Source organism: Elaeis guineensis, chromosome 4 (genome assembly GCF_000442705.2).
Source record: "Elaeis guineensis isolate ETL-2024a chromosome 4, EG11, whole genome shotgun sequence".
Taxonomy (NCBI): Eukaryota; Viridiplantae; Streptophyta; class Magnoliopsida; order Arecales; family Arecaceae; genus Elaeis; species Elaeis guineensis.
Window position 1 is genome coordinate 75865088 of NC_025996.2, and position 15582 is coordinate 75880669.

Sequence of the window (15582 nt, forward strand, 5' to 3'; positions counted from 1 at the left end):
CAACTGGCGCTCGAGCGGAAGGCCATCGCGGATGCAGAGGCGGAGTCTGAAGTTCTGCAGAAGCGGCGTCGAGAAGCGGAGACAGAGAGCCGACATCTTCGTCAGACGCTCCGGGATACGCTGCAGAAGAAGGAAGAACTAGAAGAAGCAGTGGAGAATCTGAGGCAGTCCTGGTTGAGGGATGGAGGTGATCACCCTAGGTCAGAGGGAGCAGGACCTCCTTAGAGTTCTTTTGTAGTCACCCCCTTTTTGTAGCTGCTTTCTTCTTGTCGTTTTGTCCCTCTTTCCCTGGCCGTCCTGGCCCTGTAGTACGTATATCGGAAATGAAGAAAAAGCGCTTTGTGTTACCTTGCCCACGCATAGCACCGATATTGTCATCCGTTGACCCTTTCTCGTCGTTTGGCTTGTTTGGCTTAGATGTCGACGTGGGAAGGGACTCTCCCCTTCACTCCGATCTCGTCATGTGGCCAAGTCTCGCCACCATTTTTAACCCTTGCTGGCGAAGTAGCGGATGGAGCCCGGCTTCCTTAGGAGTCGGGCGAAGTCTTTCTTGGCGACGGAACCCGGCTCCCGTGGGAGTCCGGGTGAAGCTTTCCTGGGCGGCGGAACCCGACTCCCGTAGGAGTCCGGGTGAAGCTTTCCTTGGCGGCGGGACCCGGCTCCCGTAGGAGTTCGGGTGAAGCTTTCCTGGGCAGCGGAACCCGGCTCCCGTGGGAGTCCGGGTGAAGCTTTCCTTGGCGGTGGAACCCGGCTCCCGTAGGAGCCCGGGTGAAGCTTTCCTGGGCGGCGGAACCCGGCTCCCGTAGGAGTCCGGGTGAAGCTTTCCTTGGCAGCGGGACCCGGCTCCCGTAGGAGTCCGGGTGAAGCTTTCCTGGGCGGCAGAACCCGGCTCCCGTGGGAGTCTGGGTGAAGCTTTCCTTGGCGGCGGAACCCGGCTCCCGTAGGAGCCCGGGTGAAGCTTTCCTGGGCGGCGGAACCCGGCTCCCGTAGGAGTCCGGGTGAAGCTTTCCTGGGCGGCGGAACCCGGCTCCCGTAGGAGTCCGGGTGAAGCTTTCCTCGGCGGTGGGACCCGGCTCCCGTAGGAGTCCGGGTGAAGCTTTCTTGGTGGCGGAACCCGGCTCCCGTAGGAGTCTGGGTGAAGCTTTCCTTGGCGGCGGAACCCGGCTCCCGTAGGAGTCTGGGTCTTCCATTTTGCTTGAGCCGGCGCGAGGTTCTCGTTATCAGCCTGGCTTGTGGGGGCGCGTTAAGGCGCTGTAAGGCCTCTCCCCCCTCCGGTCTAAAAGAACCGGGCCTTCAACTTTGCTCATGTCAGGATGAGGTTCTCCTCCTGTTCCTGACATGGCTGTGGGGGCACATTAGGGCGTTGTAAGGCCTCTCCCCCCATCCGGTCTAAAAGAATCGGGCCTTCAACTTTGCTCATGTCAGGACGAGGTTCTCCTCCTGTTCCTGACATAGCTGTGGGGGCACATTAGGGCGTTGTAAGGCCTCTCCCCCCATCCGGTCTAAAGGAACCGGGCCTTTGACTTTGCTCAAGTTAGGGCGAGGTTTTCCTCCTGTCCCTAACAGGGCTGTGGGGGCACATTAGGGCGTTGTGAGGCCTCTCCCCCCATTCGTCTAAAAGAACCGGGCCTTTGACTTTACTCAAGTTAGGACGAGGTTTTCCTCCTGTCCCTAACAGGGCTGTGGGGGCATATTAGGGCGTTGTGAGGTCTCTCCCCCCATCCGGTCTAAAAGAACCGGGCCTTCGACCTTGCTCATGTCAGGACGAGGTTCTCCTCCTGTTCCTGACATGGCCGTTGTTTTTGGAGGGGTCATATCCAGTCATAACACATCCACGTTAAGTAGGAGGAGTGTGTTAGCTAAAAAGAAAAGTAGATTCAAAGCGAAATAGTAAGCGATACATTTACGGTATTCCCGCTCCTTCTTGAGGCCCTCCGATGATGGAGTCGATGGTCCCGATGGGCGGCTGATCCCCGGGCTGCTCCTCCCTTTTCTGCGGTTCAGGCGGCGGGAGGGCTCTTGGCCGGTCTCTTCTATCCTCAGGCCTGCGACGGATGAATCTGTCGAGTCGACCTCGCCGAATGAGCTCCTCGATCTCGTCCTGGAGCTGGATGCATTCCTCCGTGTCGTGGCCATGGTCGCGGTGGTAGAGGCAGAACTTGTTGGGGTTGCGCTTCCCGGGGTGTGTGTGCATCCTCTCCGACCTAGGGAGCTGCTCCCTGACCTCCATCAGCACCTGGGCCTTCGAGGCGTTGAGGGGGGCGTAGCTGCGAAATTTCCCTGGCGGGGAACCCCGCCGAAACCTGTTGTCCGGGCTTCTCTGCCTGCATGCCCGGGGGGGAGTATGGGCGCGCTTATGTCCAGGAGGGGATCGGGAGCGAGGCTGGGCTTCCTTTGGCCTCTTCTCAACTGCGGGCTTACTAGAATCTCCCGCCTGACACTCCCTCGCAGTCTCTTCGTCCTTCATTTTGAAGGCCTCTTCCGCTCGGGCGTATCCTTCAGCCCGAGCCAGTAGATCAGCAAAATTCTGGGGTACTTCTTCTCCAGGGAGTACAAGAGGTCATTCTTCTGAAGGCCACCTTTCAGGGCGGCCATGGCAACTGACTGGTCCAAGTTCCGGACCTCCAACGCCGCGATGTTGAATCGGTTGATGTAGGCCCGTATGGACTCCCCTTCCCTCTGCTTGATGTTGATGAGGGACTTCGAACCTTTCCGGGGACGTCGGCTGCTGACAAAATGGGCCACGAATTGGTGGCTCATTTGATCGAAGGAGAATATGGTACCCGGCTTCAGAGCCGAGTACCAGTTTCTTGCTGCTCCCTTTAAAGTAGACGGGAAAGCCCGGCACAAGATGGCATCAGGAGCACCGTGAAGCAGCATCATCGTTCGAAAGGCCTCCAGATGATCAACCGGGTCCGACGTCCCATCGTAGCTTTCGAACTGGGGAAGCTTGAAATTCGGCGGGATCGGTTCCTGCATAATCATTTGAGAGAAGGGAGGGTCAGTGCAAATATCCTCACCATAAGCGGGAGGCGCGTGGCGGAGTTCTTCGATCCGTCGGATCATCTCCTGGAGCCTCCGGTCCTGGAAGTCCTCTCGACTCCGAGTCTCGAGGGTCCTTTGGCAGAACGGGGGCAGGGATCTCCCAGGGGTGGAGTCGTGGTCCGATTGAGGGCTCTCTACCCTCGGATTCGCCTTCCCAGGAAGGACGGGGTGGCTGGCCCAGGTGGCCCGCCCCACCGCCGGGTTCTGGCGTTCCGGAGATGCCCCCTCCGGATGCGCCGACGCCTGCGGCGGCTGCTGCTGCATTGCCTGTACGGCTTCGACGAGGCCTTTGACCTGCTGCGCCAGCAAGTCAAATTGCTCCGCACCGACCGCCGTCGTCGGAGGGGGAGGAGGTTGAGAAACTGGAGGGGAGGCCGGAGCCCGAGATCTGACCGCGGAGGCCGTGGACCGCCGGGTGGACGCCCTGCGCGGAGGCATCGGGTGTCGATCTTGCGGGGGGGGATTAGGAGTGGATGACGGAGAAACGGTCGGAGGCAGCTCTGTTGAACACTCCTTCAAGAACAAGGGTGCTGCGAAGACACAGCCCCTTCCTCTAGCGCCAATCCTGTTGGTGCAAAAATCCGCTTGCGCCGGAGAAGCTGGAGTCGGGGAAGCCGCGGTCGCCGTCGAGACTTGCAAGGGAAGTCTAAACCGGAGGTGGGATTGCTCCGACAAGACCCTCCGACACTCAAGTCAGTTCTCTGCCTCAACAAGAATGGAGTGCTCGAACAGAGAATTTAGCAGAGTTTTGAAATAAGGAAAATGAGCTTAAAGAATAACGTATTTGGATCCCCCTTTTATAGACGGAGGAGGCAACGGATTGATGGCGACATTTGTAACCGCCTGGTAGTGCGCTGCCCATGGTCAGGGGAATTGATTGCGAAAGATAATGGAGCAGACACGTGGCCGTCACCTCGACCTGCCACGTGGAATCTGTTATGAGGGGTGGAGCAGCGTCCGTTGTCAGCGGATAGGAGAATCACATGGTATCCGTCGCAGGAGGTGGAGCAGGTTCGTGTCGTTACTGTGGCCTGCCAGGGGATAGTGGAGCTGTACGGAGTCCGCACAGGAGGTGGAGCAGGGTGGCTATGGTTACTACGGCCTGTCAGGGAATGATGGTACTGTGCGGAGTCCGCCACAGGAAGTGGAGCAGGGTTGTGGCCATTTTGAGGGCCTGTCAGGGACGTGGATCTGTCGATTGAAGCTCGACAACGGCCGGAGCCCGGTTTCTGTTGAGGTCGGGAGAGGTCCTCCTGGCGGTAGGGGTCGTGAGCGGAGCCCTCTCGGAGCCGAAGTTGCGGGTGGAGTCCGGCTCTGGTAGGAGTCCGGATGGAGCTTACCAGTAGTTGATACTGAGAGCGGAGCCCGGCTCCCGTAGGAGTCCGGGCGGAGCTGTTCTGATGTTGGCGGGGAGCCCGGCTCCTGTAGGAGTCCGGGCGGAGCTGCACTTACTGTCGGCGGTGGAGCCCGGCTCCCGTAGGAGTCCGGGCGAGCCGCACTTGCTGTCGGCGGTGGAGCCCGGCTCCCGTAGGAGTCCGGGCGGAGCCGCACTTGCTGTTGGTGGTGGAGCCCGGCTCCCGTAGGAGTCCGGCGGTGCTGCACTTGCTGTCGTTGGTGGAGCCCGGCTCCCGTAGGAGTCCGGGCAGAGCTGCGCTGCAATCAAAGTTAAGGGTGAAGTCCGGCTCTGGTAGGAGTCCGGACGGAACTTACCAGTAGTTGATACTGAGAGCGGAGCCCGGCTCCCGTAGGAGTCCGGGCGGAGCTGCTCTGATGTGGCGGCGGAGCCCGGCTCCCGTAGGAGTCCGGGCGGAGCTGCACTTCTGTCGGCGGTGGAGCCGGCTCCCGTAGGAGTCCGGGCGGAGCCGCACTTGCTGTTGGTGGTGGAGCCCGGCTCCCGTAGGAGTCCGGGCGGAGCTGCACTTGCTGTCGTCGGTGGAGCCCGGCTCCCGTAGGAGTCCGGGCGGAGCCGCACTTGCTGTTGGTGGTGGAGCCCGGCTCCCGTAGGAGTCCGGGCGGAGCTGCACTTGCTGTCGTCGGTGGAGCCCGGCTCCCGTAGGAGTCCGGGCAGAGCCGCACTTGCTGTCGTCGGTGGAGCCCGGCTCCCATAGGAGTCCGGGCGGAGCCGCACTTGCTGTTGGTGGTGGAGCCCGGCTCCCGTAGGAGTCGGGCGGAGCTGCACTTGCTGTCGTCGGTGGAGCCCGGCTCCCGTAGGAGTCCGGGCAGAGCCGCACTTGCTGTCGTCGGTGGAGCCCGGCTCCCGTAGGAGTCCGGGCGGAGCCGCACTTGCTGTTGGTGGTGGAGCCCGGCTCCCGTAGGAGTCCGGGCGGAGCTGCACTTGCTGTCGTCGGTGGAGCTCGGCTCCCGTAGGAGTCCGGGCGGAGCTGCACTTGCTGTTGGTGGTGGAGCCCGGCTCCCGTAGGAGTCCGGGCGGAGCTGCACTTGCTGTCGTCGGTGGAGCCCGGCTCCCGTAGGAGTCCGGGCGGAGCCGCACTTGCTGTTGGTGGTGGAGCCGGCTCCCGTAGGAGTCCGGGCGGAGCTGCACTTGCTGTCGTCGGTGGAGCCCGGCTCCCGTAGGAGTCCGGACGGAGCTGCGCTGATGTCGATTCCGTTGAGGGTTTCGGCTGTGGGTATTTTATACCCAACAAGCACTTTGTCTTATTATCTTCATCCATCCACTTCTCAAGTGCAGCTCGTGTTGAGAATTGTGTCCTAAAATCAATCGTTAGCCTGTTAATGGTTGTGCTTATCATTGTAATTGTATATAAATTATTAAATTAATAAATATTATTTGATTTTATCATCACTATGTACATCTCATTTTGAACTCTTGTTATGTGATGAAGTTCTTAGGACTATTTAATTTGATATAGAAGGATATATCATTTAATCCTTAAACCTTACGTTCATGATCAAATGATATACTATTATTAGGATGATAGCTATATCAAGTATAGGTCGTTGTGTGCCATGTATGTTGGTTGTCCTCTTAACCAAAGAGTGTAGAGATATTGGTATGGCATGCAAGTGAGATGTAGGAGTACATCTCACTGAACGTGACCAATTACTGAGCACTTTACTGTCAAGAGTAGCTCGTGAAGGATATGGGTATAAGTATCCCTCCGACCTAAGATCACCACGATGGCTTGCAAGTAACTCACTATGCTTTGGTGCCGGACTACCTAAATTTTTAATTTAGTGATAAAAGATTTCTGAGTATGGTCAAATACTTGCGAAGTCGGTGTGTAAGTCAAGATGGAATTGACCCCTCCGAATAAGTAGAAGTTAATGTATCAATGTATTTCAATTCAGTAAAACCTTGGCCGAGGTAATCTATGTGATGAATTTTGAAAATTAAAATACAATGTGGATGACCATATCAGGGTTAGCAGTTAAACCCTAGGTCACCTTGAGCATTTGAGTCGAAGAGATGAATTATACGGTAAACATATGCCAATCAGTTCTTGAATGATGCTTTACAATCTTTCGACCTATCTGGATATCGGGTATCATTACTAGATGATTATTTTGATTGGTATAGAAAGATTGTTTTCATATTATTGGCTTAGGTTCGAACCTATGGGGTCACACTCAAAAGAAGTTTCTTACTGATCATATGGTTGATCAACGATTAAGAATCGTTCTAGGGTAAAACAGTCAATTCGATTGATGGTTAACCCTATACAAAAGTTGCAATAAATCAATTCACTAATTATTGGTGAATTATGAGAGGGTTAATTAGTAATTAGATCGTTAATTAATTTAATTTAATTGAATATTAAGGTTTGGATCGAATCTGTTGGGTATAAAATAACCCCAGTCGAAGTTCGTAAAAGACCGACCCTTCTAGGGCTCTTCCGGCTTCCGACCTTGTATGGCATCTTTCCAAACTCCCCCGACCATCCGGACTTCTTCAATAATGGGCTCCTCCATTCATCTATCGGATTGCTTCAAACGCTCTCTGAGATTCACTATCAGTCGATTTTCTACAGTGATCGACTATTCTCCGAATCTCAGCCTAGACTTCTTCTGGTCATGAACGACTCTACTCCGAACTTCTTTCTGGCTTCATCGACGTTCGAGCTTCTCAATAGCAGGACTTCTACAGTAATCAGACTTCATCCAAGTTTCTACAGTGGTCGATTGCCTTCTGGATTTCATTCGAGCTCCAACAAGAGTCGGATCCCAGCCGAACTTCTACAGCGGATGGACTCCAGACGAACTCCTACAATGGACGGGCTCCACCAGTAGAATCTCTACTCCAAACTTCTTCCAGACTTCGTCAAGGACCGAGCTTCTCTAGCAGCGGGACTTCTATAATAAGAAGTCTCCATCCGAGCTTCCACGATAACTGATCTTCGTCTGAACTTCTACAACAGAATTGAATCCCGGACTCCTCCAACGTTTGACCTTCCACAGTGCCCTCAAGACTCCTCCAGTGGATGAACCTTCACAATGCCACCCGAACTCCACTGTCGGTCGACCCTCTGTCAGATTCCTCATGAAATCGGACTTCTCCAATAGAAAGTCTCCATCCGAGCTTCTACAGCAGATGACTTCGCCTGTAGCATCAGTGCTCTAGGCACCTGACAATAGTGGACTCATCAGCAACCTTGAAAAATCTGAGCCTCTCTTAGATTGCAGAGACAGAGAGCCATTCCACTCCATCAGACGTTCCAACCGAGCTTCACCCATCAGGCCCGAACTCTCTGGCAAGTCACGACAATGGCCACTACCCCACTCCACTCTCTGTAACAGATTCCATGTGGCCCCACCACTCTCTGGCAAGTCGTGACAATGGATACCACTCCACTTTCCATAACAAACTCCACGTGGCTCTGAATGGCCCACTAATGCCACTACTCTCCGTAACAAACTCCGCGTGGCCACGAACAGTTCACTGCCAGGCGGTTACAGACGTCGCTGTCAATCAATTACGCTCTCCATCTATAAAAAGGGGACCTCCAGATACGTTTTTCCCTAAGCTAAAAGCTCTATCTCGAAACTCTGCTAAAATTTCATTTGAGTGCTCTATTTCTGTTGAGGCAGAGTACTGACTTGAGCGTCGGAGGGTCTTGCCGAAGCACCCCCAACTCCGATTTAGACTTTCCTTGCAGGTCCCAGTGGCGGACGCGATCCTCCTCGACTCCAGCTTCTCCGATGTTGGCGGAATTCTGCACCAACAGAATTCGATGGGATTGTCTTCGTAGTACCCTTGTTCTTAAAGGAGTACTCAGTGGGATTGTCTTCGATCATCTTTTTTGACATTTTCTCCTTCTTCTCCTGCCAGATCTCCACCTGATGCCTTTCCAAAGACATCCACCAGGCGATCCACGACCTCCGCAGCCAGATCTCAGCGAGACCCGCAAGCTCCGACCTCATCTCCAGTTTTCCAGACTCCTCCTCCTCCGACAACGGCAGTCGGTATGGAGCAGTTCGACTTGCTGGTTCAGCAGGTCAAGGGCCTCACCGAAGCAGTGCAGGCCATGCAGCAGCAGCCACAACAGCGCAGGCATCAGTGCGGCTGGAAAAAGCATCATCGGAGTTCCAAATCCGACGATCGGGCGGGCCACTTGGGCCAGTCGCCCTGTCTTCCTCAAAAAAGGGAAGCAGAAGGCGGGGAGCTCTCTGTCCGATCATGATTCCATCCCTGGAGGGTCCTTACCTCCATTCTACCAGAAGACCCTTGAGACTCGCAGTCGAGAGGATCTCCTGGATCAAAGATTCCAAGATATGAACCGACAGATCGAAGAGCTCCATCATGCTCTCACTATTTACGATGAGGACATCTGTACTGACCCTCCTTTCTCTCAAATGATCATGCAGGAACCAATCCCGCCGAACTTCAAGCTCCCCCAATTCGAAAGCTACGATAGGACCTCAGATCCGGTTGACTACCTGGAGACCTTCCAGACAATGATGCTGCTTCATAGCGCACCAGACGCCATCCTGTGTCGAGCTTTTCCATCCACCTTGAAGAGAGCAGCAAGAAATTGGTATTCGGCATTGAAGTCGGGTACCATCTTCTCCTTTGATTAGATGAGCCACCAGTTTGTGGCTCATTTCATTAGCAGCCGGTATCTCCGAAGAGGTTCGGAGTCCCTCATCAACATCAAGCAAAAAGAGGTAGAATCCATCCGAACTTACGTCAACCATTTTAACGCCGCCGCATTGGAGGTCTGGAATCTGGACCAATCAGTTGCAATGGCTGCCTTGAAGAGTGATCTTCAAAAGAACGATCTTCTATTTTTTCTGAAAAAGAAGTATCCCAGGGACTTCGCTGATTTGCTGGCTCGGGCCAAAGGATATGCCCGAGCAGAGGAAGCCTTCAAGCTGAAGGATGAGGAGGCCATGAAGGAATGGTAGACGGGTGATTCCAGCAAGCTCACAGACCGAGTGAAGCTCGGCCACGTTCTCGAACTCCCTTTGGACACAAGCATGTCCGAACTCCCCCCCGAGCTCGTAGGCAGAGGAGCTCGGACTGTAGGGTTCGGTAGAGCTCTCCCCTAGGAAGATTTCACAGCTACGTGTTGATCCCAAACATCGGCCGATGAAGGAAAAAATCCGAGGTCATGCACTGGAAAGGCAGAAGGCAATAGCTGAGGAAGCTGATAAGCTCCTGAAGGTTGGGTTCATCAGAGAAGTCAACTATCCAAACTGGGTCTCCAATGTGGTTCTCGTCAAGAAAGTGAACGGCAAGTGAAGGATGTGTATAGACTTCAAAAAGCTGAACAAAGCCTGCCTAAAGGACAATTACCCTCTGCCCAGAATTGACCAATTAGTGGATGTAACCTCGGGCCACGAGCTTCTCACTTTCATGGATGCATTTTTTGGCTACAATCAAAACAGGATGGCACCGAAGGACGAAGAAAAAACTATTTTTATTACTAACCGTGGTCTTTATTGTTATAGGGTCATACTTTTTGGCCTAAAAAATGCAGGGGCGACCTATCAATGATTGGTGAACAAGATCTTCAAAAGCAGATCGGCCGCAACATGGAAGTCTACGTGGACGATATGCTTGTAAAAAGCAAATCCACAAAGAACCACGTCGCCGACCTTGAGGAGACCCTCAGCACCCTCCAAAATATAAGATGAAGCTGAACCTTTGACAAAAATTACAGAAGCTAAAGTGCAGGACTTCATCTGGAAGTCAATCGTTTATAGGTTCAGCTTGTCCAGAACTCTCATTACTGACAATGGGCGACAATTTGCTGGAGCAAGATTTGCTGAATTTTATGAGGACTTAAACATCTCCCATAACTTCACGTCGATAGCCCATCCGCAGGCAAACGGCGAAGTCGAGATGACTAACAGGACTCTGTTGCAAGGAATCAAGGCAAGACTTGAAAAAGCAATGGGAGCTTGGACGGATGAGCTTTATCATGTGTTGTGGGCATACCGAGCTACCCAAAGACTGCTCACGGGGGAGACCCCCTTTGCCTTAGCCTTCGAAATAGAAGTCGTGATCCTGATCGAACTCAAGCTTCCGTCGGTGCGAGTCATGGCATTCAATGAGCTGCGCAACTCACAAGATCTCATGGCCAACCTCGATTTGTCAGAAAAAAAGTGGGAGACAGCTCAAGTTCAGATGGCAGCCTACAAGCAGAAAGTAGCCCGCTACTACAACTCTCGGGTCAAGAGCAAAGCCTTCAGAGTGGGAGACTTAGTACTTCGGCAAACCGCTGTTTCACAACCATAGAACCAAGAGAAACTTGCCCCGAACTGGAAAGGCCCGTATGAAGTTAAGGAGGTAGCTCGACCCGAAACATACTATCTAAAAGAGCTCGGAGGAGCAGACCTTTCGCGACCGTGAAACTCGAAAAATCTACGAATGTATTACCGGTAACTTTGCCTTAAATGAAAATTTTTGCATATCTTTTCTTTTGGCATAAGCTTATAACGACAGGGAGTAGCTCCTTCAGACAATCGAAACTAAGCGTGTCAGGAATAAGAGGAGAACCTCATCCCGACACAAACGAAGGCCCGATTATTAAGAGACCAGATGGGGGAGAGGCCCTCGCAACGGCTTTTATGTACCCCCACAGCCATGTTAGGAACAGGAGGAGAACCTCATCCTAACATGAGCAAAGTCGAAGGCCCGATTATTAAGAACCGGATGGGGGGAGAGGCCCTCACAACGGCCCTTATGTGCCTCCACAGCCATGTTAGGAACAGAAGAAGAACCTCATCCTAACATGAGCAAAGTCGAAGGCCTGATTATTAAGAGATCGGATGGGGGGAGAGGCCCTCGCAACGGCCCTTCTGTGCCCCCATAGCCATATTAGGAACAAGAGGAGAACCTCGTCCTAACATGAGCAAAGTCGAAGGCCCGATTATTAAGAGATCGGATGGGGGGAGAGGCCCTCACAACGGTCTTTATGTACCCCACAGCCATGTTAGGAACAGGAGGAGAACCTCATCCTAACATGAGCAAGGTCGAAGGTCCGGTTATTTAGAGATCGGATGGGGGGAGAGACTCTTGCAACGGCCCTTATGCATCCTCACAGCCCTGTTAGGAACAGGAGGAGAACCTCATCCTAACATGAGTAAAGTCGAAGGTCTGATTATTTAGAGATCGGATGAGGGGAGAGGCCCTTGCAACGGCCCTTATGTGCCCCCGTAGCCCAAACATGAGCTAAAATTGACTGTGTTAAGAATAGGAGGAGACCTCATCCCGACACAAATGAAGACCTGATCGATCAAGACCAGATGAGGGGAGAAATCTCCTCAACGGCTCCTCTACACCCCTACAACCCCATTAAGAGCAGAGGAAAAACCCTCACTCGAACATAAAAAAAAGGAAGAAGAAAAAAGGGAAAAGCGATGAGCTACACCGGTGATAAGGGAAAAACAAACTACATCAAAGACACAAGGAACCTCATCTCAACGAGGAAGGAGATCCTTGTCAAAAACCCTCAGTCTCTAAGAGGGAACCCAACACTGGCAGGAGAAAATCAACTTCCTCAAGGTAACAAAAAGTTCGAGCCCCCAAACTCGAGCACCGGGAGGAAGCGTCAAACTCGAGTGGCCTCGAAAAGACTTTCAGTCATGAACAAAAAAGGGCAAATCAACATGGCGACGATCAGGAACCTTCAAACAACGTCAACATCGAACAAGACGAAAGACGAAAGAAGCTCAGTAAACAACAACTCAAAACAAGAATAGACAAGGTAATAAGAAAATTCTTTCTCATTTCATTAGTAAAGTGTGCATTACAAAGCCTTTGAAGGCCAAAAAGGAAAAATGACAAGAAAAGAAAAGAATGCATGGAAGAACAAAAGGTAAAAGAAGCTCTAAGGAAGCTCGGCTTCTTCCGACTTCGAGCTCTCGGTTCCAGTCATTGTCAGGAATTGCTTTAAGTTTTTGACTTCTTCTTCCAGTTCCTTCTTTCTTAAAAGCATCTCCCGATACATCTAGTGGAATCGTCGGCTTTTGCCCTCCAACTCCTGAAGCCTCTTCCTCAGAACCTCAGACTCTGTCTCGGCATCCTTGACCGCCTGCTACTCGTAGGCCAGCTGAATCTTCAGCCGCTATAGTTCGGCCTTCTCCTGCCCAAGAGCCACGGATAGTTCTTTCATGGTCCCCCTCAAGGAGCGGAGCTCGACGGAGCCTTGTGCAGAGACGGCCCAAACTCTCTTAGACAACTGCCTCTGAAGGCAGACAACTTCTTCGATCGCCATCTTGAGCTTCCTTCGGTAGTCGTCTATTTGCCCGCACCAGTCGACTAGGTAGGCAGCTGACAGCGGACAGAAACATTATTACACCATACCTAGAGCAATGCTTCAGTAAAAATTTCGAAAAAATCTTTTCGGATCATCTCGATTTGAAAAGGCTCCGGCACCAGTGCGCCAAACGCCAAAATATCTAAAAACAATCGAATGCGGAAATCAAGGGAGGCAACTTTGGCTGTGAAAATTTCTCTGTACTTCCTTTATTCAAAATTCAAACTCAAAAGTAGGGGGACTAGTGTTGGGTATAAAATAACCCCAGCCAAAGTTTGTAAAAGGCCGACCCTTCCAGGGCTCTTCCGGCTTCCGACCTTGTGTGGCATCTTTCCGAACTCCCCCGACCATCCGGACTTCTCCAATATGGGCTCCTCCATTCATCTATCGGACTGCTCCAAACGCTCTCTGAGCTTCACTATCAGTCGATTTTCTTCAGTGATCGACTATTCTCCAAATCTTAACCTAGACTTCTTCCGATCATGAACGACTCTACTCTGAACTTCTTCCGGGCTTCGTCGACGTTCGAGCTTCTCCAATAGCAGGACTTCTACAATAATCAGACTCCATCCAAATTTCTACGACGGTCGACTGCCTTCCAGATTTCATTCGAGCTCCAACAAGAGCCGGATCCCAGTCGAACTTCTATAGCAGATGGACTCCAGATGAACTCCTACAACGGACGGGCTCCACCAGTCGGATCTCTACTCTGAACTTCTTTCGGACTTCATCAAGGATCGAGCTTCTCTAGCAGCGGGACTTCTATAATAAGAAGTCTCCATCTGAGCTTCCACGATAACTGATCTTCGTCCAAACTTCTACAACAGAATTAAATACCGGACTCCTCCAACGTTCGACCTTTCATAGTGCCCTCAAGACTCCTCCAGTGGATGAACCTCCACAACGCCATCCGAACTCCACTATCGATCGACCCTCTGTCGGATTCCTCATGAAACTGGATTTCTCCAACATAAAGTCCCCGTCCGAGCTTCTACAGCAAATGACTTCCGCCTGCAGCATCAGCGCTCTAGGCACCTGACAATAGTGGACTCGTCAGCAACATCGAAAACATCCGAGCCTCTCTTAGATTACAGAGTGATAAGTGGTATATTTTTATATTTATTGAAGATATTTTTAATAATTTATGATGCTAACATCTTCTTAAAAATCCTAATTTATGAATTTATTAAATTTTTCTAAAAAATAAGTGATTTTGAAAAAAATATGAAATTAGATATATTTATAAAAAAATAGATGTTAATTTAATTGAGCAATTTAAGCACCAAAATGAAGAGAAATTTTTGAGAAATTTAATATATATTTTTTCTAATTTTTTAGATAAAAATCAGAGTGAAAATAGAGTTTAAAATATCCTAAAAAATAAAAAATATTACCTCCAGTGCATGGTGGATCGATCGGTCGGTCCACAGAGCCAGGACACGATCCATAGGAATAGTTATGCGGTCCACAGGCGCGGCTCACAGCGAGAGAAAGATTCTAGGTGTGATCCAACGACTGAGATTTAATCCAACCCAGATCCGACGGTTCAGACTCGTTGCCGACTTTGAATAGGACTCTTTTGCACGATCCGACGGCCCAGAAGCAATCCATCATGCGATCCAATGGCTGTTATCGCTCCCGACTATGTTAAGGACTCTTTTGCATGATTCGACGGCCAGAACTTCATCAGAACCCAGATCGAACGGCTAACATTTGATCCAATCCTAATAAGGATTATAACTCTGATTTTTGAGCTGATCTGGGCGGTCCAAGCTTGATCCAACGGCCAAAAAAATTCTTAGAAGATTAATACGTTTTCTAAGGGTTTTAGGACTACTTTTGTGATCAGAAAAATATGAAAAAATTATCTATAAATAGGAGGTCTGAGAATAAGCTTTAAAAAAGAAAAAAATCAGAGAAAAAGTAAGGAAAAAAATAGAAAAAAATTCAAAGAGCTTTAGGGATCAAATATTAGGAGATTATGGAGCTAGAGAGCTTGATGCGTGGCTAAATCTCTTCAATCCAGGAATATGATGAAGCTTGTAAATGAATTTTTATTTTCTTCTTTTTGTATTTAATTTTTATGCAATAAAATTATGCTTTTATTTCATATCTTTTTATTTTTTTTTGAGATATTAATCCAGCCTACACGGCCTATACCCTCTATTGACGTGCCGTGATCCCTGGATACGGTACGTGCTTTGAAGAGATAGATCGTGGTATGTTAGATTGAATCTTAGATTTTGTAATTGAATTTAGATAGTTTATACTCCAACAGGACGAGTTGTGATCTACTGATACAGTTCGTATCTCTTAGAGATAAACTATACTAATACCATAATTACAAGAATTAAAATTGTAATATAGAAAAAAGAAGAAAATAAATCTCTTTGCATGGTGGATTCAGAACTCCTGGATTATTTCTCTGAATTATTTTCTTTCATAATTTAATTTACACTTTTGATTTTTTTTTACTATTCTATTTCTTGTTAATTCTTCTACAATTAATTCTCTTTTTATTTCTTTTAAAAGAAAAATATAATCGCCCTAGATCCCCGTGGAAATGATCCCTACTCACCCTATCTATATAGTTTGAGTTGTTTTTATTCTTGACCATCTATGACAGTGATCAAATTTTGGCATCGTTGTCGGAGATCTAGGCACGATTATTTAAAAAAAAAAAATTTACATTGACACCACATAATCTACTTAAAGAATTAGATACTTAATCACAAAACTAAAAAATAAAATAAATCAATTTACTCTTAACTAACTATCAAATCTGGTCATCTTTTCTTCTTGCATTACATAAATC